Source organism: Nannospalax galili, unplaced genomic scaffold (genome assembly GCF_000622305.1).
Source record: "Nannospalax galili isolate Female #2095 unplaced genomic scaffold, S.galili_v1.0 scaffold355, whole genome shotgun sequence".
NCBI classification, from domain to species: Eukaryota; Metazoa; Chordata; class Mammalia; order Rodentia; family Spalacidae; genus Nannospalax; species Nannospalax galili.
The window spans coordinates 885,159-912,419 of NW_008336848.1; the positions used below are offsets into that span (position 1 = coordinate 885,159).

Sequence of the window (27,261 nt, forward strand, 5' to 3'; positions counted from 1 at the left end):
GGGAGATGTTTGACTATTCACAAGAACAAATTGTTTCTAAGCTATTTATTTACTTATTTTATTTTATTTTTTTTGTCTTTTTGAGACAGGGTCTCCTTGTAGCCCCAGGTGGCCTGGAACTTGCTATGTAGGCCTTGCTATGTAGACCAGGCTGGCCTTGAACTCACAGAGATTTGCCTGCCTCTGCCTCCCGAGTGCTGGGATTAAAGGCGTGTGCCACCACACTCGACTCTAAGATATTTAATAGCGCTCTTCGCAAGTCAACAATTAGCAGAATAAATATAAATGGGGCTAATCTGTTTATAAAAACCAATTTGAGAAGACAGCTGCTTAGAAACACTGTAGGCTAAAGAGGCAAAGCCCAGGAAAATGCAATGTGAGCAAATGGACACTAGAGGGCAGACTTGGCACACTAGGAAGTCTTCAGTCCCCGTCCTGTGTCGTCCTGTCGTCCCCCCGCCCGTCCCCCCGTCCCCCTCCTCGCCCCGGCCTACTGTGCTGGCCCTATGTGGCTGTCTGTCTGTCACACCTTATTAAAGGACTTAATGAAAATCCGAATCCTTATAGAACGCCATAATGCTGGAGAATGAGAAGTAGCAAAAGTCACATAATCTTTAATGTAACTATCTCCTGGAATATCTTGAAGAAACTTGTCTACTCGTAATTTAACCTCCCTTTCATGGGAGTTTATTTTCTTCTGCCTAACTTAATTTTGGATCATAGTTTTCCACTTCTTAGACAATGCACAATGAATTTGAGAAATCTTATTCAAGGGCAATGCCAGGAGTTGAACAGGATACAGAAGGATTGTTAATAAAACAACAACAACAACAACAACATACTAAGAAAACATTCATTGCTTTCTAGTTTTTCTATAATATATTAACTAATTTATCTTTTCTCCAGGAAATAAATGAAATAACATTGGCCATGAAAATGAATTATAGAGCTTTCTCCATTTCTCAAATCAGCAAAGTTGTGAAGAACTTTATTTCAAGCGTTCTCTGAATAATGTGTACTGGTAAGTGGAAGCAGATAGAAAGCACTTATTTTCTGCCCTTCTAAATGAATACTGATTTATATTCATGAATAGTAAATTTATTTTAGGTGGAAAAAGAACAACTGCTCTAAATATTTAACAATGATTTATTGAATTCTTACTAGAAACAATACCAGGTCACAGTCAGTAAGCCCTACCAAGGAGCTCCATTGTTTTAGTAGGAATGACACGTGCACATCTTTAATGAGTAGCAAAGACATTGAGAAAAAAGTAAATTCCCTACCTACTTTTGTTCTTTAAGATTTCTTATTTTTGAAGTAGCAGCTTTCTCACTACTTCTGCATATTTTTCCAGAGCTAGTTTGCAAATATGCAATATGATATATACTTTAAAACACAAATTACAGCAGACTACACATACTACTGTTTTTTTTCCCTCCAAGACTGGTACTTAGACTTTAGTTCTTGTCTAGATATAAATAGTTGAACAAATCTCTTCAAGTTCTTCATTTGTTACAATTAGGAATTACTTTTATTTGAAATCCTGCCTGGTTCTAACATTCAGTATCTTTAAAGTACTCACCAGAGAGCTGGAACTATTAATCCATTCCAGATAGGAGTTAATTAGGATATAATTCTACCCTTAGAGGTGAATGAATTCCATCACTGAACCCTAAACTTGGGGTGATGTTTTTAGTAATAGGCTGGCATGTTTGGCCTCCGTCTTTCCAACAATGCAGTTAGATGTGTTGGTTTGTATTTAAATAATCTATAACCCAGGATGAGCTAGTGAGATACTGGAAAACTAGAAGGCAGCAAGATTTCTAGAAGACTAACTGCCTTCCAAAGGCCCAGCAGGACTTTATTTCCATTATTTCCTCTCAGAGTCTTGGCCTTTCCCTCAAACCACCTCTTTCAGTCTGCCTCCTGCCATTTCTCTGGCTCTTTATTTAAGTAAACTTTGCCCAGTTTTAACTTGAATATTTATGGAGGGGCTCTGGTTAGAATTTACCATTTGACTTATCCCTACTCATTTCCTTCTGGTCCCTGAGGATAGTTTTGGTGGTCAAAGTGGTGTGGTAGTTCTCTCAAATCACTCAAAAGAATATCAGATGTGTGTAACAATATACAAACACCTGGGGGAAGAGGCAATCTCAAAATTCCTGCTGAGAAGAAGTAATGGTAGTGGGTTTTCTTGCCTCTCTCCTTTTTCAGGGGATGCAGAGCACAATAATATATTGTGAGTTTTCCTTGATGTTTTTCTTTGACAGCTGGTGTGTGTGTGTGTGTGTGTGTGTGTGTGTGTGTGTGTACATGTGCAAGAATGTGTACATGAAGATAGGAACATCTAATGTGGGTAGGCAATACATCTTTGCAGTCATCTGGGCGTACTGATGGGTACCATGTCATATGGGACACACACTGTAGAACTCAAAAGACAAGACTTCTTTTTAGCTCTTTAATTCTTCATGCCTATGACCTTGGGCAAACCTCTTATCTTCATTAGGTTTCATTTTCCTCACTTATGACAGAGAATTTTTCATTTATGTCTATCCCCCACAGCTGTTTAAAGGTACAAATGGTAATTTGAATTCTTTGTAAGCTGAAAAGCACCATTTAAATTTTTTATTATTAATGGAACACAACCAAAAAGACAAATCAAAACCAACTGAAACATCAAAGACTTTCAAAGGAGGATGCTAGCCAAAGTAAATGTGAGGTTAACTGCAATAATGATAAACCTGACAAGAGTAAAACAATAATGGTTATTAAGATGTGCTTTTTAAATTTGGCAAAAAAGCAGTAGAATCAGGGTTGTCATTCATTCTGGTGTCAGACTGTCAATACTAGTCACTTTGAATAGCTCTGAATGGTTCCCTTAGTTGGGCAGGGTTGTAGTGCGTTTCAGTTTCTTCATGTGACCTGTAAAGTACACAGTAGAATAATATGATATGTATTATTTTAAATGCTCCTAAGCATTCAATTTGTATAGTTATTCTCATGACATTTTGGCTTGCTGTACAAAAGAATGGTTAAATATTTAATCTTTAATCCTTGCCTGTATTTAACTTACTCTTGTGCACAGGTGTGTGAATGTGGTTTGTTTTGTTTTGTTTTTGGTCTTTTTGAGACAGAGTCTCCCTTCACTTTAGAAACCAGGCTGGCCTAGAACTCACAGAGATCTGCCTGCCTCTGCCTCCCAAATGCTGGGGTTAAAGGCATGTGCCACTACACCTGGTGCATGTGTGTTTTATGGTGTGGTATGGACATGTCTATCTCATCTGCTCCTGTGCCAGTCTTCTGTGCTCCTGACTTGTCCTCACAAAGGATCAGAAGTTTCTAAAGAACTTTGAATTTGCCAGTTCTGAAAAAGGGAAAATTAGGCAGAATCCTTCTCCAATATTCCCCAGAATTACCTTTATGACTTTTCCATGTGCTTTAAAGAAAATTCTTTCTTTTTTAAAAATATTTAAAAAAAATTCTTTAGAAGAAAAATTTCATTACAGCTTTAACATAATCACAGTTTCCAGAGCAAAGATATATCTCTTTCAAAAGTGGTTATAGAATTCTTAATTGCATTTTTCAGATCAATTCATTCACTAGATACAGTTATTTATTGAGCAGCTCCAAATTTTTCTGGGTACAAGAGATGTAGTGGTCAGGGACTAGAGAGATGGCTCAATGTACTGGCTGAGTATTTAGAGTACTGGCTGTTCTTGCAGAGGAACCAGGTTCAGTTCCCAGCACCCACATGACAGTTAACAATTGTTTGTAACTCCACTTCTATGGGATCTGACACCCTCATCTGACCTCCATGGGCACTGCATAACATAGGTACACTTACATACATGCAGGCAATACACTCGTACACATAAAATAAAAATAACAAATAAAATAAAAAAGATACGTTGGTCGATTAAAAAGATGGAGTCTTGGGGCTGGAGAGATCGCTCAGCTTGCTCTTACAGAAGACCCGGGTTCTAATCCCAGCACCCACACAGCAGCTAACAACTGTCCATAACTCCAGTTCCAGGGGATCTGAGGCCTCTTCTGTCCTCTGTGGCATTGCACGGCATGGGTGCACATACCTATATGCAGGCAATTCACTCATGCATATAAAATAAAAATAATAAAGTATTTTAATAAAAAATATGGAGTCTTTTCTTGTTGAACTCTCTAGTATTGACAGGTGGTAAACAAGTTAAAATAAAATTGAATATCAAATTTAATAAATTTTGAAATTATTGTTTAATAAGCACATGATTAGAAGAAACATTTCATTACAGCTTTAACATATCCAATAACAATTTCCAGAGCAAAGGTATATCTCTTTCAAAAGTGGTTGTAAATTTTTAGGTTCACAGTTGAATTAATACAGTTATATAATATTGAGCTCAGTATAAACCCTATAAGATGTAAAATTGAATGAGATTTTAACCTTTAGAAAAGATCTTCATTTCATTTTAAAATATACTGTTTCCTACAGAAAGACTCATTTTTAATGCTACTAACACTTAGATGTTTGCATATGCATCTCTAATCTCTATGTATCTGATTATTACTAGTCACAGTCAGTCACCTTGGCACCTGAGTATGGATATAAAGTCATCAGGTAGATGTCAATGGTAATGTTTATCACCTCTACTAATTAACATGAAGTAAATTTTTATGCTTCTTCCTCAAATATAACTCTTTTTATTTGTGATTTTTTTTGGTGTGTATATCATACAGAACATCCCAAACAATCTTATTCATCTATATATCTACTTCCCAAATGGCACCCTCCCATAGCCTCCCCCTCCCCCCACTGGAGCCCATATACTCTGTCATTCCTGTTACTGTCCACTGTGTTGTTGGCACTCCCAGCAGTTCCCCAATGCGTGTCCATCCGCTGAATCTAGTCAGCCTATCTAGAGTTCCTTGTTTCTATAAAGAAAGCAAAGCAGGTGTTTTTGCTCAGGTTCCTATAACAAAAATGTAGTAGACAGGTGTGTGTTCATCAGAGTTGGAATAATGAAGCACCTCAGACTGAGTGTTGCAGAAAACAGATTTAGTGCTCACACTTCTGGAGGCTACAAAGTCCAAGATCAATGTGCTAGTGGGGAGGCTTGCTTCTTGGTTCACAGGTCTCCATCTTCTCAATCTATCCTCACATGGGGGAAGAGTATTGGAGCTCTCCTGGCTCTTTCATAAGGGCAGTAATCCCAGTGGAGAGAGCTTTTTTTTCTTATGACCTGATCATCTCCTATGCATCTTACCTCTTAATACCATCACAGTAGAAGTTAGTATAGCAACACAGGAATTTTGGGAGGACATGAGTATTTAATGCACAGCAGCGGAGTAAAGAGCTCAAGAATGACTTAGAGTGGGAGAAGCTGGAAAGGTTGTGAAGCTGGCCTGGGTCTGTGAGATGAGCTGTGTGTGCTGTGGACGGCAGAGTCAGAGAAGTGGAGCTTCCAAAACCCTTTGGAGCCCAGAAGATTGTGAATGAATCCAAGATGTCTGGCTTTGACCTACCTTGCAGGATATAGGTTTTGCTTAGGTGTGCCCAATTCTTCCCTTTGAAATAAGACAGTACTTGTTTTGGATTTTACAGGAGCCCATGGTTAAGAGACTTTTAGAAGAGACTATGGACCTCTAAATGTTTGGAATTTTTAAGGACTGTGGGACTTTTAAGGTTGTACTGTCTTATGTTGGGATATTGTTAATATCATATCTTTGGGACAAGAAATGGAAAGGTTGTGGTTTAATAGTGATGTGTTTGTGTGTCAAGTTGACAAGGGATCAATTGTGCTGGATAACTTTAGTTGTCAACTTGACACACCTTGGTAGAGGGAACCTCAATTGGTAAATTGCCTCCATTGGACTGGCCTGTGACCATGTCTGTGGGGCATCTTTTTGATTATTGAGTGATATGAGAGGGCCCAGCCCACTGTGTGTGGTGCCACCTCTGGGCAGGTGGGCCTATGTTCTATAAGAAAGCAGGTGAGCAGGGGCCAGGGGAGCAAGTCAGGAAGCAGCATTCTTCCATGGCCTGTGCTTCAGCTCCTGCCTCCAGGTTCCTGCCTTGAGTTGCTACCTTGGGCTCCCTCAGTGATGAACTGTGACCTGGGAGATGTAAGCTAAATAAACCCTTTCCTCCCCAAGTTGGTATTGGTCAGAGTGTACTGCCACAGCAATTGAAAGCAAACTAGAACAGGGTGATAGTGAAAGACATCTATGAGGAAGCAAAGTGAATAGATATTTGACGATTGAAAGGTCTTCTGCTTGTTTAAATCTCTCTTCAGACACAATTTGGGGAAAGAGCAACAGTTTTATTTTTTACAATCATAGTTGTAGATACTTTTCCACTAATATATTGTTTCCTCATCTTTGTCCATCCTCTACCTTTTTGATTATTTATTTAGCATATTCCTTTTTCTTTGGGGAACATTATTATTATTTATTTAATCTCTCCAGATTTCAAACTTACTATATTAGTTTGCCAGGGCATAACTAAACATCAGAAATAGATTTTCCTACAGCTACAGGTGTTTGGAGTTCCAAGGCAAGGCATTGTTACGCTCAGGCTCTTCAGAGAGCTTCTCTTGGCTTGGAGATGTGGTCTTTTCTCTGTGTCTTCAAATGATCTTCTTGTGTATCTCCTTTTGTATTCCAGTCACATGGGTCACTCTAGTGACCTCATTTTAACTTAATTTCCCTTTAACAACTTTATCTCTAAATATAGTCATATTCTGGGGTGCCAGGGATTAGAATTTCAACATGAATTTTGAGATAGGCAAATTTCAGCTCATAATATATACCTTCCTCTGGACAAAAATCTATTTCTGACTCTGAAGCCTGTTCCACATTCCCAGCCATTGTCATTTCCTTCATCCTACTAAAAGTTTAACCTAAACTTAAATGTAATTGTAACCAACCTTATTTCTTTTTTCTAATTTTTCTCCATTAGACAACATGATTGAAAGCTTCCAGACAAAAATGAGAAATATGTGAATTTTTTTTTACTTTCTCAGAGCTTACTGATAGAGCCTCACAGTCAAAGCTCTTAAGACTTATACAAGTTTTCAAGATAGTTCATTAAACCTTACTCCCTATTAAGATTTTGCCCACAACAGTTGTTAACATAAAGCTCTTTAGAGTGGAAAGTGGAGAGCAGTGGACAATCTAAGTCATAATAATCTTAACTACATCCTTGAGCACTTTCTTTCATCACCATAGATACACTTCAATTATGTTATATCATTAACTGATTTTTTAAAATTAATTTTGTTTTATGTGCGTGATTGTTTTGCCTGTGTGTACACCATGTGCACGCCTGGTGTCTGTAGAGGCCAGAAGAATGTGTTTGATCCCCTGGAACTGGAGTTACAGATGGTTGTGATCTACCATGTGGGTGCTGTGCACTGAACCTAGGTCCTCTTCAAGAACAGTAAGTGCTCTTAACTACTGAGTCATCTCTTTAGTTCCTCAATAATCAATTATTAACTATTAATCAATTCATAATTAATTAATCTGTTGTGTCTATTTTATTTTATTAATTTTTTTAGAGACAGAATCTCATGAGGTCTGGGCTAACTTCTAACTTCCTGTGAACCTGAGGATGACCTTGAACTCTTGCTCTTCCTGCTTTAATTTCCTAAGTCTTGGTATTAAAGGCATGTACTTCCATGTTGGGCTCTGTTAAATTGTTATGCATAGTAAATTCTTTCAATTAGTATTCCTTCATCCTGTACTTATATGCTTGAATATTTTTCTGAAATTCAAGACTGTATACTTATCTCTGTTATATTTCAAGGTAGAAACGGAAAATTTCTGTGATTACTTCTAACCCACCACATTACCTTACAAGGTTTCCACTTCACTTTATGAGGTACAGCTCTGTCTAACTCCACTCTCACCTTACTCTATTTTGTCCTCCAAACATCAAACATCAAAGCTTTTTTGTTTTTGTTTTTCTGAGACAGGGTCTCCCTTGTAGTACCAGCTGACCTAGAACTTGTACAATCAGGTTGGTCTCTAATCTTACAGAAATCTCCGTGCCTCTGCCTCTCAAGTGTTGGGATTAGAGGTGTTCACCACCAGGCCCAGCTTCATCAAGACCTTGTTGGCTGAAACAAAGAATTTGTGCATTACAGGATAAGATCTTGAACTGAATCTGATATTCTTTTCTTTTCAGACTAGTTATTCATGAAGTCAGAAAACCATTGCTGAGGCGAATATGCTGAGATGGAGCCAAATAAATAATCCTATTGGATGTTTGCCCATTAATCCACTGAAGACAATGGACAAGACCAATCAATAAGCAGTCACTGGTTTTAATTTCTCTGCTCATTTTCACCTGTTAGTAGTGATGAAAAACTAAGCATGAGTATATATATGTTCCACTTATGAAAATTCCACTATGATTAAAAGCAGCCGATTATCCTACCTTCTAGCTATAGGCAGAACATGACCTTGTGGAACATATAGGACTTGAAAAGTCCTTGAGGTTTTGCCCCCATCTCTAAATGGGCCACACACATAACCCCTTGAAATGAGTGGCCAACCACCACATTCCAACAGCTCTCTAGAGAAGATTTCACAATATCCCGAGTAACCAATTGCAGTATTTCACAGATTTCCTAATATCTAATCCGAATCTCTTCTGCTGAACCTTAAACTCATTTCCTCTTTTTCCATTCTCAAAGGAGGTGGGAAACATCTGGAGAATATTTTTCTTAAAATAATAGCTCACATTTTTGAAGTTTGCAATTAACTCTTTTTGTTTCTCTAACTGGAATATTGTCAGCTGCTAAGTAGCTTATAAAACACTTGTGAGAACTCTTGAAAGAACACTCTACAGTGGAATTCTTTTCCCTTCCCATAATATGAAAACATCACTGTTTTCAGAGCACAGAGCCTAAGCATTAGCTCTGACCTGTCACCTGTTCTGACTGGGCATTATGTCCTTCATTTGCAGAATGAGAATGTTGGAGCACAGGTCACTTGATTTCAAGGTCTGTTCTAAGTCTAAAGTTTTCTTAATACTGAGAATGTGAAGAACATTTACACATTTCACAGTTAAATGTGTTTATGAGTTTGGATGCTTAAGGTTTTTGATGTTGGAAAGTTAGATCAATCTCATGCTTCCAATTATATTTCAATCTCCCTTCTTACATTTGGGGATAGAATAAACATGATTTATACAACCTCTGTAAAATTCCTCTGGGAAGATAAGTAGCACTTGATGAGAAATCAGAGGAAAGGCTTAAATATGAAACAGACTTCATGGATAAAAACATAATGCATGGTTTAAAAAGTATTCAAAAGTTGAATAAAAATGTAAATTTTTATTGTTGAGAATTCTTTTAAAAATACACAAAATTTCAATAAAAATGTAAACAAATACAGACGATATTAGCTTAAGTTGTACTGAAAAGCGTTTTGTACTCTTTCATTTTCTGGAAGACATTGAACAGAATTGTTAATTCTTTCTGCACTATCTGAGAATTCTCCCGTAAAGTCATCTGTTTCTGGAGAACTTTTTCTGGGAAACTTCTAACTAAAGAAATTGATCTCCTTAATAGTTATGTCACTCAAGTTATCAGTCTCTTATTGGATGAATTGTGGCAGTTCGTATTTTTGAGAAAGTAATCTGTTCTGTCTGTGATGGCTAATCCTGGGTGTCAACTTGACTGGATCTGGGATTAACTGAAATGAGAGAGATCTTCTTGATTGGATCATCTGAAGCTGGAAGACACACCCTAAATGTGGGTGTTTACCTTCTGATGGCAGCCCATGTAAAAGGCCATGACAGAGGAGAATGCCTGGCTTCTTGCTGCTTGCCTTCTCTCTCGCTGGTGAGTTTGTCTTGCTGCTGTAGACTGAAGACTAGCTGATCTTTTGGAATTTGTCAAGACCTTCAGTGCCAGATTGGGACTACTGAGACATCCAGCCTTGTGGACTGAGCGACTATGATTCTCACCTTCTCTAGTGTGGTGGAGCCATTGTTGGACTACTCGGACTCTATCCTGTGAGCTAATCTGATAAATCTCTATAGATATATATTCATTCTACCAGTTCTGTTTCTTTGGAGAACTCTGACTAATACAGACTATGGTACCAGGAGTGGGGTATTGCTGTGACAGACTGACCTTTGTGTTTTGGGGAGGACTGTGGAAGTGTTTGGAACTTTGGGCTGGAAAAGCCATTGCGTGCTCAGAGTTTATTGTTGTGGAGCTTGGAACAGTTATGCTGAAAGAGTTGTAGACGATGGAGGCCTGGCTTGTGAAGCTTCAAAGGGAAGCAGAGACTATCAGGGCTGTTTGTGTGAGATTTTGGATTGCGAATCTGTGGGTTCTGGTCGGCTGGGGCTGAAGAATCAGCTGTGATTAAGAAGAGACCAGAACCTGAAGCAAAACCTTTGCTTTACTGGGACAATTGATGCTGGGTTAGCTGGGGCTGAAAAATCAGCTGTAAGTAACAAGAGACCAGCATCACTGAGGCGAAGTCTTCTGGGAGGTATTTCCTCAGGGTCAGCACACAGAGGGGACCCAAGCTTCTATCTCAAGCTGAAAGCAGGACTTAGTAATGTGTAAGAGTCTCCTGCATGGTTCTGGTGTTGAAAGAGTGTAGGGGTCACAGAGAGCAGCTGAGGCTTGGCACGCAGAGGCCAGGAAAGGCCATAGGTGAAAGTGCAGCTTTAGTTGCAGTTAAGACCCCAGGATTGAAGGGGTCATGGGGAGAATTCGAGGCTTTGCACCCAGAGAGGCAAGAAGAAACCATTGGTGAAGGTGTAGTCTCAGTGTCAGTGGAAACCCCAGCTTTTTGGTGTTGTCAGGACTGTGGGACGACCACCAAGGACTGCAGTAGGTGTGGAATGGAGCTGGCCTGGGTCTGTGAGACGAGCTGTGTGTGCTGTGGATGGCAGAGTCAGAGAAGTGGAGTTGCCAGAACCCTTTGGAGGCCAGAAGATCGTGAGTGAATCCCAGATGTCCAGCCTTGAGCTACTTTGCTGGACTTTGGTTTTGCTTAGGTGCACCTTTGCTTGATTCTTCCCTTTGAAATAAGACAGTACTTGTTTTGGATTTTACAGAAGCCCACAGTTAAGAGACTTTAAAAGAGACTATTGACTTTTAAGTGTTTGGATTTTTTAAGGACTGTGGGGTTTTTAAGGTTTTACTCTCTTATGTTGTGGTATCATATCTTGGAAACAGAAATTGGAAAGTTATGGTTTAATAGTGATGTTTGTGTGCCAAGTTGACAAGGGGTCAATTGTGCTGGATAGCTTTAGTGTCAACTTGACACACCTGGGTTGAGGCAGCCTCAGTTGGGGAATTTCCTCTATTGGACTGGCCTGTGGCCATGCCTGAGGGGCATCTTCTTGATGAGTGATGTGGGAGGGCCCAGCCCACTGTGGCTAGTGTCATCCCTGGGCAGATGGGCCTGTGTTGCATAGGAAAGCAGGCTGAGCAGGGGCCAGTGGAGCAAGCCAGTAAGCAGCATTCCTCCATGGTCTGTGCCCTACCTCCTGCCTCCAGGTTCCTGCCCTGAGTTCCTACCTTGGGCTCCCGGATGAACTGTGACCCGGGATATGTAAGGTACATAAACCTTTTCCTTTCCAAGTTGGTAGTGGTCAGACTATTTTGTCATAGCAATGAAGAAACAAACCAGAACACTATCTAAATTATCAAATTAAAAAATAATTTTTCTTCTCTTCTGCTAAAAAAAAGTGACTTTATGCCTCCTTATAATCTGCGGGCTTAAAAATTCTTGTAGTAAAGAAAAAAAAATTCTTGCAGTCATTCAGTAAGTATTGACTATGCCTCCTGATGTAAAAATGGCAAGTGAATCCAAAGTATGTATCTTGAGAATACAATACAATTAGCGAAGAGGTGTGACATAGTCATGTTTCAGGAGGTGTAAATTTTGATATTGGTAAGAAAAAGTGAAGATCTGAAATCTAGCAGCAACTTTACAAGAAAGTAGTAAGACATAAGACAATGGCAAACATTCCCCAGGAAAAAGTTCTTGCCACTCCAATGGCCTGGGGTGCACAGCGAGGTGAATTCTTGGGAATGTCAAGGACCACAGAGCACTCTACTGTGCATAAGTATCTTTCCTTTTGCACTAGCACAGTTTGTGCAAATAGCTCAATGAAAAAACAAGTGTTTTCAGGTCTTTACAAAGAAAAAGTATGTTTGGGAACTTCGTCTAGTATAATTCATTGAGCTGTGCATTCTACAAATATTAAAAGCAGGGCTGGAGAGATGACTCAGTGGTTAAGAGCACTGGCTGCTCTTGCAGAAGACTGGGTTTGATTCCCAGCATCCACATGGTGGCTAGCAACAGTCTGTAACTCCAAGTTCCAGGGGAATCTGATGCCCTCTTCTGACCTCTGAGGGCACTGCATGACACAGGTGCACTTTCATACATGCAGGCAATACATTAATACACATAAAATAAAAATAATAAGAATTAAAAAATATTAAAAACAAACAATCAAAACATGTGAAATACAAATTCAAGGGAATATATATTATATATTATATATATTGTATATATAATCATGAGCACTCTTATCTCACCTTGAGCTCTTATTCAGACCTATGGGATGACCAGTGAATTTCAACCAAGCAAAAGTCAACAATGTCATATTGTGAGATACAGTTAAACTTGGTAATTGTGGTTGAAGTGGTCCTTTGTAAATAACATGATTAATTTAATAAAATGAAATTAGGCTTACTCTCAAAGCATTTCAGGCCATAGAGACAGCAAAGTTTAAATAATATCTGGCAGAAATACGAAAGCAGATAACTTGCTTGTTGAATAGTCCTCACCTGAGTCAGAGCATTAAGGATCAGGGAGTCCTAGGATGGCATCCAGGTAAGGAAGGGAGGATAAAGGAGGGCCAGATGATTGGCTTACAGAGTTCACATTTATTTTCTCCTCTTTTGTAATCCTACCTGCCTTCTAGATTTTCATCATCAAACAGTGCCTTCCTTAAGAGGTTAAGAAGTTAGAGGAAGCACAAATGAGTTAATGGTGTTCTTACTATTAGAAGTTTGGAAAATATTTTTTCAATGCATATTTTATTGAATTTTATGGATTTCATACAATATATATTAATCATATTTAGAACTCCTCCTCTATCTGCACCTCACTATAGCCCTCCCACTAGGTTTCATACATTCTGTCATACATGTAAAGGACTTTTGAAATTGAGAAATTGGAACTATGAAATATAATGGGCTCAGTTTCCAGTTGGCCTGGGCACTTCCTAGAAGTGGGGGGTGGGGGCAAGCCTTTTACAGCTGTGGGTGTTTCATTGTTTTCTGAGGATGGTGACTGGGACCATAGGAAGGCCTCCCCTTCTCTGCCTCATTCTGTGAGATCTGTTGTGTGATCTCTTTCTGTGTATTTAGCAGACTAGGATCAAGTCAACTTCCTGTGCTGGAATGCTCTTTTAATGAATAAGCAATTATGTCAGCAGATTGTTCACCTTGGAGCTTTTATAGGAGACTGTGAAACTAACTTCCCAAATGAAGGAACAAATTTGAACTTAATTCATTGCTTCATATAATAAAATATTTATTAATTGAATTGGACCCCAAACTCAGTCTCTTCTAGCCTTGGGCCCAGGCCTGCTTTACTCTTTCTGCCCTCTTAGTCCAGATCCACCCACTGCACTCAGACCAGCTCAAAATTTCCAGCCTAGTTTTTTAGACCCTCCACAGGCTGTCTGCACCCTCACCTTGCCCTTGGACTCCTGAGATTAGCCTTCTACCCTGACAAGTATATTGGATACCATTCATCAAAGCAACTTCTTTTTTGCAACAAGCGGAAGCTATTACAGAGTTCCACAACTCATCATACACAGAGAATATATGTATGAGAAATGCCCAGCCCTAAGTGACATATCCACAGTGGAACCGCTATACCTAAGGCTCATGGAACATAGTGGAACAGGGGATAGAGGGACTACTAATACATTCCTCAACTCTCAACTGTGAAGCTTCCTCATACAACAGAGTGTGTTCATGCACACAGAAGGCCACAGCTGGCTAAGTTTTAGAGTATAAGAGACTGTAGAGTCCAATGTGTCCCTGCATAGGACTCCTAAACTAATCCTCACCCACCCACAACTCAGGGACCATTGCAGAAGAGGGGGTGGAATGATTGTAAGAGCCAGGATTGGTGCATGAACATAAGGAAACGGAGGCTTCAGGTCTCTGGGAACTTGCTCATGAACTTGCAACAATTGTGACAGCATGCACAAGACCCATGCCTACTCAATCAGTACAGAATGGGGGAAATGGGGAGCAGGCTCTAATCCTAGGCAAGGAACTATTATTGGCACATGATTACTGCTGGGTGAGGGAAAGTTTATCTTCTTTAAGGGAGTGACTCTAGATAGGCTGACTAGACTCCAGAGGATGATCTTGCACTGAAGGACATCTGGATGCAAATGTTGGACCAGATAGGACTTACATATTATGACAGAATATCTGAAATATGGTGGGGAGTATGGGAGATAAGAAGGGAGGAGGAGGGTGTCTAAATTTGATTAAGTTTTATAATATGAAATGCACAAAAACTCAATGGAAAATCAGAGAAAAAGAATTGAATTCCTGTTATGGTGTATAAGTGTCATGTGGATTTAGAGGAGGAAGTAGGGGACATGGGGCATGAAATAACCAGCTGTTGATATTTGGGCCAGTTACTTTAAGGAGTTCAATTGTTGACATTTTGTTTTTTTTGTTTTGTTTTGAGACAGGATCTCCTGTAGCCACAGCTGTCTTGGAACTTTATATAGACCAGGCTGGCCTCAGTCTCAGAGATCCACCTGCCTCTGCCTCCTGAGTCCTGGGATTAAAGCCATGTGCGAACATACCCAGCTCAAGTGCTGATATTTTTAAAGCTAAAATTATTTATGTCATATAACCTTGAATGAATTGAAATTAAAAATAAAGCCCTAGAATTTTTTATGAAGCATATGTTTTTATTGATTAAATTTGTTCTTTGGCAATTTCATATACGAATACAATGCATTCTGTTTACTCGTTACCCTTACCTTTTGCTCGTTACCCTCACCTTTTGTAAAATATGTTTTATTGAGCTTTTAAAATTTCATATATTTCCTACTCAAATCTAGACCCCCTCCCTATATATGACTCCCCCTACCCTCCCCACCAAACCCTATGCACTCTGCCATACATGCTGAGTCCTATTCATTCAGGTGTTTGTACCCAAATGTCCTTCAGTGTAAATGTGTCTACTGGAGTCTGGTCAGCCCATACAGTGGTTGTATGTAAGTCATATTCTCTCTCACCCAGCAGCAATCAGTCTCAAATAGTTCTCAATATAGTGCTGTCCCACTGCCTATTTCTCACTTCCCCTTTGGGCCCTTGTTTAATTGAGCTGACATAGGTGCCACATTCAATGCCACTGCTGCCACAGGCTCACAAGAGCAAGCTTCTAGTGGCCTGGAAGCCTCCACCTCCATGTGTTCATGGACGAGCCCTGGCTCTTAAATCTTTCCACCTCCTCTTCCTCAATGGTCCCTGAGCCATGGAAGGGTGAGATTCCATAAAAGAGTCCCATCCTACACTCTACAGTCTCTTACGCTCCAAAACTTGGCCAGTTGTGGCCTTCTGTGTGCATCACACTCTGATGTACATGGAAGTCTCACTGGCGAGAGTGGAGGGGTGCATTAGCCCCCTCTCTCCCCCTTATTTCACTATGTTCCATGAGCCTTAGTTGTAGAGATTCGACTGCAGATGTGTCCCCTAGTACTGGGCATCTCCTAGAATTTTTATCACACATGGACAAAACATTAAATCAAATCATCAGCACCTAAAAAATAAAAATAATTTCTTTCAAAATTGACTCCTCCTATCACCTCCACACATAGAGCTAATCTCTGGTTAGAATACTAGTCCTACTAGAGTTTCAATAGTTAGCCCTGGCAATTTCTGAATTATAAAAGAACTAAGAAAATGCAACAGTTTCTTGGTCAGCAAAAATGCGTGCTTGTTTTTTCTCTGTTGCATGGTTCAAAAGCAGCAGAAATCATTCCACAGGACTGTTCCCAACAGCCAGCTTAAATTTAAAAAAAAAAAAAAATCTTAGTTCTCAAGCTGGGGCTAAGCCTAAAACACCAAATTGTGATAAATTGTCAGCCACAGAGAGGGCAGTCTTGAAAATCCACCACTTTTAAACCACAGCTCCATCAAGATAATTAGCCTACGTGGTAACATCCTGCCTTTTGAACACAGGCAAAGCATGTAGTGCAACCAAACCACAGCTATCTTGGTATTGGAAGTTCCATTTTCTCAAGCTGGGGCTAAGCCTAAAACACCAAATTGTGATAAATTGTCAGCCACAGAGAGGGCAGTCTTGAAAATCCACCACTTTTAAACCACAGCTCCATCAAGATAATTAGCCTACGTGGTAACATCCTGCCTTTTGAACACAGGCAAAGCATGTAGTGCAACCAAACCACAGCTATCTTGGTATTGGAAGTTCCATTTATTTAAAGGGTGGAATTTATTTTGAGGGAGAGAGAGATGGATGTGCTGTCTGGGAGGAAAAATCATAAGGTTTTCACAGTTAATCCAGTGAACATTTTTTTAGGCAAAATGGAAGTGGAGAAAGGACAGAGAATTATGCAAAAGATGCCAGATTTGGAAGATATGTCAGTTACTCAGGCTGGAAGTGTGTAGAGAATGTTTTATGAGTAAAACTCACTACATGGCATAAGAGTTTATAAAAGCATAGGGAGTAGCACTCTAAAAATGCTTCAGTGTGATTTCTGAGAACATGATTGTGGACAGGACACTGAATTAGAGATGAAGGACTCATGGTGCCTTTTCTGTGACCTCTGGGATGAGGTCCTGGTATTCTTTTCAAAGCTTCCTTTCTAAATTATAAAATAAAGGTAATACATTAGATCAGATGGAAGTTCAATGCCCCAAGGGAGAAGTAGAGGCGAGAGTGGGGGACGAGCTGACCTATTTATGGTGATTATGGCATATGTATTTGGCCCATTCGGAGGGGGCGGTGGCTGAACTGCTCATACCTTCCTGTTGTGGGAACGTTTGCCCAGCTTTTCCAGTTTATGGAAAGAAGGTAGAAATCGATCCATAGTATGAAGCTTTTGCATTAAAAAATTTTAGCTCATTTTAACATTCTCCAGTAGGAGTGAGTCTCCTTCCTACTCCCTAAAAGGGAAATCCCTTTGTGGGGCAGGATCGTGCCTTTAAGCTGTTGGGTATTTTTGTACCAGGTATTTTATAATATCTTTTGTAAAATGTTTTGGGTATTTCCTTTGCCATGCCTTATTTGCTTAAAATTTTAACTCTTGGCTTTGTTTCTGTCTATCATCAGCAGGTTAATTTCATTATCAATTTAATGGCCTTCTATCAAAGCTTTAGGCATTATATTAATGGCCATAAGTGCTGGATAGCTTTAGTGTCAACTTGACACACCTGGGTTGAGGGAGCCTCAATTGGGGGAATTGCCTCCATTGGACTGGCCTGTGGCTATGTCTGTGGGGCATCTTCTTGATTGTTGAGTGATGTGGGAGGGCCCAGCCCGCTGTGGGTAGTGCCACCCCTGGGCAGGCGGGCCTGTGTTGGATAAGAGCAAGCTGAGCAAGGGCCAGGGGAGCAAGCCAGTAAGCAGCATTCCTCCATGGCCTGTGCTCCAGCTCCTGCCTCCACGTTCCTGCCCTGAGTTCCTACCTTGGGCTCCTTGATGAACTGTGACCTGGGAGATGTAAGATAAATAAACCCTTTCCTCCCCAAGTTGGTAGTGGTCATTGTTTTGTCACAGCAATGAAGAAACGAACCAGAACACCATATATATTTATATGAAAATTAAACAATGATATAGTCTCAAAAAGTTTGTCAGTAGTTGAAAGTAAGACCTTCATCTAGTATAAATGCTTAACTAAAGACAAAATAATCTCTGTTTGGATAGGATTGGTCAGGCACAAAGTCCTTGAGGAGAAGCATTAGAATTAAGAGATAAAGGATAGATAGAAATTATCAACAGAAGAAGAGAAATGGAAAACATCTTATGCCTTTCATCAAAACTATATAAAAGAAGACGGGAGACAGTCTGAATTGTGAAAGAGCTGCAGGATAGGGTGATGGTTAAAAGCAGCAACTTTGAGCTAAACTGCTTAGACTAAATCCTGATTCTAGCCATCATTTAGTAGTTGTGCCAGGTTTGAGTTTTTTTTTTTTTTATGATGAAGTGGGGATGATGATAGACCAACCTATTTTAGAGTATGTTGGGGGACTCAGGCAATTAATACTAGCAGACTGCTTAAATAGTGCTTAGATTTTGTAGGGAGTTTGTGATAGCTGTTATTTAAATAAAGAAAAAAAGTTGAGGAAGGAAGAGGAGGATAAGAAAGGAAAAAAAGGAAAGAGTAAAAAGAGTTTAAAAAATTTTTTAAATTTATTTATTTTTATGTGTATGAGTGTATGGCCTGCATGTGTGTAAGTGCACCCGTGTCATGCAATGCCTGTGAGGTGAGAAGAGGGTGTAGTATTCCCCTAGAACTATAGCTATGGATGATTGTTAGATGCCATGTGGGTGCTGGGATTTGAACCTGGGTCTTCTGCAAGAGCAACCAGTGCTCTTAACTACGGAACCATCTCTGCAGCCCTTGAGCACATATTTTATGACAGTTTATTGTAGTCTTATTTGAAGAATTTGAATGGTAATCATTTTTGTACTTATGCTGTTCCAGATGTATTATAAGAATTAGGCTGACATTTCTATGAGGCGATAGCAGGACATTGACTTTGTAAAAGCGACTGCAGAATTTAGAGCTGTAGTTTTTACTGCTGAAGGAGGTGTAGTCCACAAATAATGGCTACAATACTTCTAGCTCAAGACAATAATCAGCTTAAAGCTTTTCTTAGAAGCTTGATCCTTCTGTTTCTTTGGGCTTCAATAATATAAATATTCCTACAGTGAACACTTTTAGTGCTTTTCATATTTTGAGTTTTGTCTGTCTGAAAAAAAAATCACTCCTCATCCATAGACCTCTGATTATCATTATTATTATTATTATTATTATTATTATTTTATCTTTTTGAGACAGGGTCTCCTTGTAGCCCCAGCTGTCCTGGAACTCACTATGTAGACCAGGCTGGCTTCAAACTCACAAAGATCTGCCTGCCTCTGCCTCCCAAGTGCTGGGATCAAAGGTGTGCGCCACCACACCCGGCAGACCTCTGATTATTAAAAACAAAAGAAAACAAAACATGTTGTTGGGCTGGAGAGATGGCTCAGTGATTAAGAACAGTGGCTGTTCTTGCAAACAACATGGAAGCTCACAACTTCCATGAGTTCTCAGCACCAACATGGAAGCTCACAACTGTCTGTAACCGCAGTTTCAGGTGTTCTGATGCCCTCTTCTGGCCTCCAGGGCTACCAGGCATACACATGGTACACTTACATACATGCAGGCAAAACATTCATACACAAAAAATAAGTAAATAAAATCTTTAAAAAAATCTATGTTGAGTTTTGAATCTGACAAAACTGACTCAATCTGGCATAAACTTTTTTTCTTTTTAACTAAATTTTTGTGAATTTTATATAATATATTTTTATTGTATTTCTATCCCCTCCCATATCTGTACCCCCTAACTCCCTACCATTTATGGTGTAGAGTCAGGTTTGTATTCTCAAATGCCCTGCGGTGTGGGTTCATTCACTGGAGTCTGGTCAACCTAACCAAGAGTCTTACCCTTAAACCAGAGAAATATACTTCTCTTATACACAATGCAAACTGATAACTTCAAGTTCAACTTACCAGGTAAGTTCCAAACCATATTTTTCCATGAATATTTGTCTAAATGCAAAACATTAGCTTTCCTCCAAGTTAGACAAATTTTTAATTTATTTTGAAAAATAAATTCTTATTCAAAAGTTCTAGGAGGTAATGATAAGGGAGGGGTGCTCACTATATGAGTTTACATGACCATAGGTGTAAAAATCAGCCTTAGTTTTTGGGAATTATCTTTACATTTAGTTCCTGATTGTGCATGAAGTAGACTTGATAAATCCTTTTCAAATGAATACATGGATAGTACCATTTTCTTCCTGTCCTTCCCTTTTCTAAATGCAAAATTTGGTGTCAGGTGGTATGATGGCTGGTTAAGTAGCATGGCTGTTAACCCTGGCAATACCACTCCTCCCTGTGTGCACCATTTTCATTCTCACTCTCCTAATTTTGGGTCCCAATGTCTACTGCCAGATCGTAAGAGTGGAAAATCCTACATAATAGTCATTCTCCCCTAGAAGTTAATAAAGAGTGCTATTTTTGATTTTATAAACTTTGTAAAGAACAGAGAAGGATTGGCTGTGATAAGAGATTGGTGATAATTTTCATTCATTTTTGGATATTTGTAAGATTAACTTTATGATAAAGATCATAGATTTGACTCCAGCTGAATGATAGTACTCTGGAGGCATTTTTTTTTAACTCTCCAATCTGATTTTCATTTAAGGCCTTCACCTCTCAAGTGACAATCTCTGTTTTCTCCCTCAATATACTTACTTCTTAAGATATTATTTCTTTGTTTCTAAAACCATGAGTATTGAACTAAGTGATCCCTAATGTCACTTGCAGGTCTAAAGACTCACTGCCCTTTTTCTACTCATCACAGTCCTTCTTCTCTTCTGGTTATATGAAGTACTGAAAAGAGTCAGACAGTAGTTTGAGGAGTTAAGCAGTAACATGAAATTGGATCTGTTCAGAGGAGGAGGAGAGATGAACATTGAATTGTTTCATATCCATGTGCACTATTCACAACATTTTGCAAAGCTCCATGGTTCTTTTCCTTGTGATCGTTTTGTGAACTACAGCTTTGCTATGAATTTCTGTCTTCTTCTGTGGAAACCAGCCAAGGATACATTACTGACCACCTGCTCACTTTCTTAGGAGGACTCCCTAGACTTATTTTCTTTGCTTTCACCTCCTGCTGGTTTATGGCTTTCCCTTATGTAGCAATAAAACTCTTGGAGAGTCCTCTTAGGGATGAATTAATGCCACTTAAGTATGTTTCCGTTAGCTGTGCTTTGATGGTTCTGCTTAAAAATAAAGGGAGAGTTGGGGCAGCTTGGTTCTTATTGAAATTTTCCTTCCCTCTGCTTTAAAGTTACCATTCCTCAGAACACTTAGTTATACTCCAAGAGAGCTTTGTTAACACTAAAAAAATGTCTGGGAAATATCGTCAAAAGAAAAACTCACCATCTTTTAGTAATTTTTCCCCCTTTGGAAAAGTATTTACATTACAAGAGACCCAGCTCAGCCTGTGTGAGCTTTCCTTGTATTCCTTTAAATACCAGAAAGTGTGTCTGAATTCCAGAAGAGCAGAATGCCTTCTTGTTCTCTACCCTAATAGCAAACAGATTAAGGATCTGTTGTCATGATCCAATTTCAGCTTTGTGTAGCCTGCAATTTGCATCAACTTTTCCTACATATTGTGTTTTACTAATTCATCTGAATCTTACATTTAATCTGTACCTGCTCTGGGACAGAATGTCCTGTACAGTTTAGTTCCTTCTTGTTTTCCAAGATATGAGAACTGGGATATGGATTTATGTTTGGAGCTTGCCAGTGCCCTCTGTGTGGCCATGGGTAAGTCACTCTGCTTCCTTAAGCTTGTGGCTTCTCTACTGTAATGCAGTAATAGTATCTGGCTATTGAGGAGAAAAACTCCTCCAAGAGAGGAACTGCCGTCAGGGACATTGCCACTAGAATGAATTTTTTCTTTGATTATTTTGTTTGCTTACAAAGTGAAGTTAACCAGATGACAGGCAGTGAGGATTGGGCACTTGTTAATGGCACATTCCACTGAGTCCATCACCACATACCACTTAAGTTTTTTGTTTGTCTCATTCAATACATTTTTTGAGCCACTTTGATAATGACTGCATAGGATTCAAGAGCAACTAAGATACTACTTCTTTCTCAATGAATATCCTGAATATCCAGAGAAAGGTAGACATGCTTTAAGAAATGCAAAGAAACCAGTGTCATTTATTTCCTGATCAGGCCTTCTGTTCCTACTTTCTCATTTTCTTTCATTTGTCCTTTTTTATCTCCATTTTCCTGTCTTCCCCCAATTTCTGATTCGAATTTGGTATTTACGATCTCATCAGACCACTTTGAACCTGTGCCAAAATAAAGACTTTTCAAAGGCCATGGTGGGATCCATGAATCAAAACCATCTTCTCTCCTTGCTCTATCAAGGAGGAATTTCTTGGAAGCAAGCAAGACATGCCACTGTGGTGATCAAGGTGGCTCTATAAAACATCTGCCCTGACCTGGAAACAATACTACTCTGTAGGTCTACTGTGTACTTGAAATTTCTAAAAAAAATTACAGAGTCTGGGAAAGATAATACAGCCTCAGAATTGCTACATTAACAATTGAACTATAATTAAGAGAACAGTCATCTAGGAGTATTGAGAATTCAGTGGGCTGTATTGACTGGGAATGGGTATAGGGTAATATGGTGGATCAAGGTAACAGGTGCCTTAGATCAAAGGCATGAAATGAAGGCCTGAAGCCTAGCCTTGCCAAAAAGCACCTCTACCAGGTCCTGGGGTGAATGACTGGTCATGATGGCACTGTTAATATGTGGCTATTATATTGCCATCGATAGGTAAGAGTTAACATATTCACGTGGGATCTCCTGTAGAATGTCTTTGTAGGATAAGAGTCAACCTTTAGCAAAGCTCTATGGAGATTGGTTATACTGTGACAACCCTGTCATGGTACAGCCTTGGTTGTTTGCAAGGCTTGGATCTCAGCCTCCTCTCCCATCCTTCCGTGGGAGGGGCTGGCTGTTGCTTCTCAAACATACATGTGGATGGGGTGAATACTTACACTATTGCCACATCATATAGTTAGAGTTGCAAGATTTAGAACTGATCTTCTACACAGGAGAGAGACCAATTCTTCCCCTAGCCACAGTTAATGTCTGGTCAGGAGAAGGCTGAAGCCAAGGTTCTACCAAGTCATATTGCTATTTTGTTTTAGTCTCTGATCACACCAGGGGGAGGGATGATGTTTCTCTAATCAGAAAGCTTGAATACCTCATAGTCCAAGGGGCAGGCACCCTCTCCTGGATTCTAACTTCCAGGCCTGCTGGATTGTTGTGTAAATCTCTAGTCTGGAATATGCCAAGGATAACCAGGAACCTCATACTCTCTACTGTTTGTCTCTTTATAAAATTCTACTAATAAACATTGCTTGGCCATTTGCCTTTGTTTGCATAACAACCTCCAGATTCTCTCCAGCATTCTACTTAAGAGATGCAGTTCTGAGAAAAGAATGATAGAAGTGTGTGTACCCAAGCAATTAATCAATTGATTCATCCATTCAATATTGTTCAATACCTAGCAAGTGCCAGGTGTTGGAGACACAACAGTGAGTAGAGAGTGAGGTCCCTGTCCTGGAATGACTCACAGTGCACGGCCGCCTGGCTGAGGACTTGACCACTCAGGCCCTTTCTTCTAGTTAGTTTCCATCTCTATGAATTGGTAACAGGGGAACATTTGACTTCTGGTCCTATGTGTTGGGCTGACAGACTTGCCTGGATGATAATTGCCAGCATTTTTACAATCTCATGCTGGCTTCCTTCTACCTCTCAGCATGTGGTTAGGCTTCTTCTACAGTCCAGTCCTTGATGTGTATCCATTAAAAAAAAAACTTATTTTAATATCAGTCTGAACAAGACTTGTAAAAATGCAGATACGAGACACTGTGTAGCAAGCACAAATAAGTTTTGAATTATCTCTATAAGTATCTGGCCTTACACAGGAGTACAGGGAAAAAAAGTTATTCATAAGTACTGTAAGAAGGCAAAGAATTACTAAACTGACATGTTATTTGTTGTATAATGATAATCTGATTTTTAAAAAGAATCATAATAAATCATAATAAATTCTTATTACTACTTGTTCTAACTTCTAAAAAAATCAAATGTCTTATAACTTATGAAAAAAATTTGTCTTCTTTTGATATATATGTATCATCTGTTCACCAATTTACCTTCCAATCTATCATTCTCTCTCCATCTACCTAGAGTTATCAGTGTAGACATATGACACAGAGATACACAGGTTAACTGTTGCCTGCATTTGAGTTCTGCTTCAGTATAAAAGTGGATATTTTCAGAACTGGTTAAATGATCTTCTGGATTAAGCAAGTAAAATATTTGCTATATACTATAATCTATATGAAATTTTTTTCTTCAGAGAGCTCAGTTTACTACATTGTTTCTTTTTAGATTTATTTATTTTTAAACTTATGTGTATGTGTGTGCCAAATGAGTGCGAGTGTTCATGGAAGCCAGAAGAGGGCAGGAGATTTCCCAAAGCTGGAGTTGCAGGCAGTTGTGAGTTGCCCTGTGTGGATGCTGGGAATCTAACTTAGATCCTCAGAAAGATCAGTAAGCACTCTTAACCACTGACCCACCTCTTCAGACTCCAGTTTCTTTGTAAAAAATATCCAAAATAAAGATTATATATGAATAGAAATTTAAATTTATTTTGTGTCCTCTCTGGTTCATGAAACATGTTGATGTAGATAATAATGTGAGGAGAAACATTTAGCTGAACTGCAGTGATATCTTTTTAGAAGAGGGTTTGGCTTATTCCAGGCTACCATCACCCTTAGAAATCTGGAAGTGCCTGCTTATTGTGCCATTAGAGCCTGGCATGAGCTCTGGTATTACCAGGGTTTCCTTAAAGTCCTATGATTATTAACAATTCATTGAGCACATATTTTTGAGGATGTAGAATGCTTTTTAGCACCATTACACTCCATTAGTAATGAAAACATAAAAAGACACAAGCATTGAGTGAATGTTTACCAAATGCTAGATGCTGTACTAGGTGGTTTAAGTAAATTAGCTCCTTTACTATAATCCCAATGAGCTAGGGAAATATAAGTTTAAAAATAAATAAATCTAAAAAGAAACAATGTAGTAACCTGAGCTCTCTGAAGAAAAAAAATTCATATAGATTATAGTATGTTGCATATATTTTACCTGCTTAATCCAGAAGATTTTAGGCCCTGTAACTGCTAGATCACTTTTTAAAGCTTTTCCAGAATCTAATAGTAAAAAGCCTTTCATATGCACTTCATTACTTAGTAACATGTATTTAATCTTCCCCCATATCTTTCCAGGACTTGATAGCTTGTTTATTTTCACCACTAAACAACATTCCATTGTTTGGATGCATTACAGTATGGTTGGATCTATTACAGTTTATGTATGGACATAGTATTTTGAATTCTCATTGTTGATTCCCCAACTTTCTTCTCTGATTTAAGAAAAATGCATATAGGCTCTGTGAGGTAGTACTCAGGTAATTTTTTTAAAAAACAATAAAAAAAACTGGATGGCACTTATGAAAGATAATGTTATCACTGGGTTACTCCCCCAGGGTAAAGCCCTTCTTTTTTTACTAGGACTCCAGCGATGTAAGGAGGAATATGTGAAGATCGCTTGGAAGCACTTAGAGGAAAAGTGACTTCTCGATGTCCTTGAATGATACCATACAGTTCTTCAAACCAATAGAGTAGGTGAGCCTTAGCTCCGATTCCCTAAGAACCTGCCAACTATTACACTTTTGGTTCCTGGGCATCTTCACAATTAACCTGCTAGATTTTCATGAAGGAACCAGAATAGGTCTTCTCTTATTCTCAACTATCTAGAAGTAAAGTAACACAGAGCACAAATCCAGCTTGAAGACCTAGAAAAGTTCTAGTTCAAATGTATCTGTTGGTAGAAAGCACACTAGACTCAAGGAGCACCAATCTGAAGTGTGCTTTCTAGTATAGTTTGCCTTGCATCTTTTTGGCCAGAATTTATTAAAGGCTATCTATCTATCTATCTATCTATCTATCTATCTATCTATCTATCTATCTACCTACCTACCTATCTTTCATCTATCTGTCTATCTATCTATCTATCTATCTATCTATCTATCTATCTATCATCTATCATCTATCAATCATCTATCTATCTATTTATTATCTATCAACTATCTATCTTCTATCTATCCATCTATCATCTATGTATCTATCTATCTATCTATCATCTATCTATAATCTATCATCTATCATCTATCTATCTATCTCTCTCTCTCTCTCTATCATCTATCTATCTATATCTATATCTGTATCTGTATCTATATCTATATCTATCTATCTATATCTAATCTATCTATATCTATATCTATATATAATTTGGTCCTTTTGAGACATGGTCTCCCTGTAGCCCCAGCTGGCCTTGAATTCACTGTGTAGACAAGGCTGGCCTCGAACTCATAGAGATCTGCCTTCTTCTGCCTCCCAAGTGCTGGGATTAAAGGTGTGTGCTACCACACCCAGCTTTTAAAGGGTATCTTTTACCTCACCTGAACAAGGATGCTCACTGAATCACTGAAAAATCTTACAATGACTTCTGAATCATTATGTTTAATCTAGTGTTGAAATTATATTTCTGGTTAAAATTCATTCTGTTATATAATTATATATAATTGAAAATTGCCCATCAGTATATGTATGATATACCGAGGTAATTGTGCTTCATGAGTTCATTAATTTTGTGAAAGTGTGGTTATGTAAATATTCTTTATCATTTTAAAGCAAATATATTATGTTGTAACATTCTTTTGCTGAATGCTTTCTGATTATTTTTTTTCCGAATAAAATTAACCTTACCAATCTGTGTCTCGTTTGGTCCTTGCCTGCCCTCAGTCTGCTTTTATCTGTTTACTGTGCTCAAATCCCACTGACTTCTTGTTCATCAAATGCATCAATTTGGTCATGCTGTTCTTTATGCTAGAATGGTCTTTTCTCAGCACATAGCTGATGCCTTTTCATGTCATTTGGGTCTCAACTAAATGCTACTCCAAAGACATCCCTGATCAGGCTGAGAAAGCCACTGCCCAAATCCAGTCCAATATATTGCCTCATTCTTAGCATTTCTTAATCTTAATCATTGATATTATCTTGTTTATTTGACTTCTGCATTGTCCACCTCCCCTACCATATCTGTAAGATCCTGGAGAAATGGGATTTGTTTTGCCTCATTCACTGTTCTATTTCCCAGGCACTGGCATGGTAAGTAGTAGCCTAAAATGTAAGACATGAATGATTGAATGGATGATGCCACGGATGGTGATCATTGTTTCTTGAGTATAAATCTGTAACTTCTGAGTGTATTTGTA

General features: G+C 38.9%; 1 protein-coding gene across 4 annotated transcripts in view; it reads right to left on the reverse strand.

The window, feature by feature from the left end:
• Col8a1 (collagen type VIII alpha 1 chain) overlaps positions 1–27,261 on the reverse strand; it is a 153,563-nt gene that overhangs the window by 9,906 nt on the left and 116,396 nt on the right. Inside the window, exon 1 of one of the 4 annotated variants that reach the window (XM_029562607.1) lies at positions 3,006–3,010. The exons of the other annotated variants lie outside the window; for them this stretch is intronic. The gene's annotated coding sequence lies outside the window, so the exon portion shown is untranslated. Of the gene's footprint in view, positions 1–3,005; positions 3,011–27,261 lie in introns of those variants that run through there. 4 annotated transcript variants of the gene reach the window in all.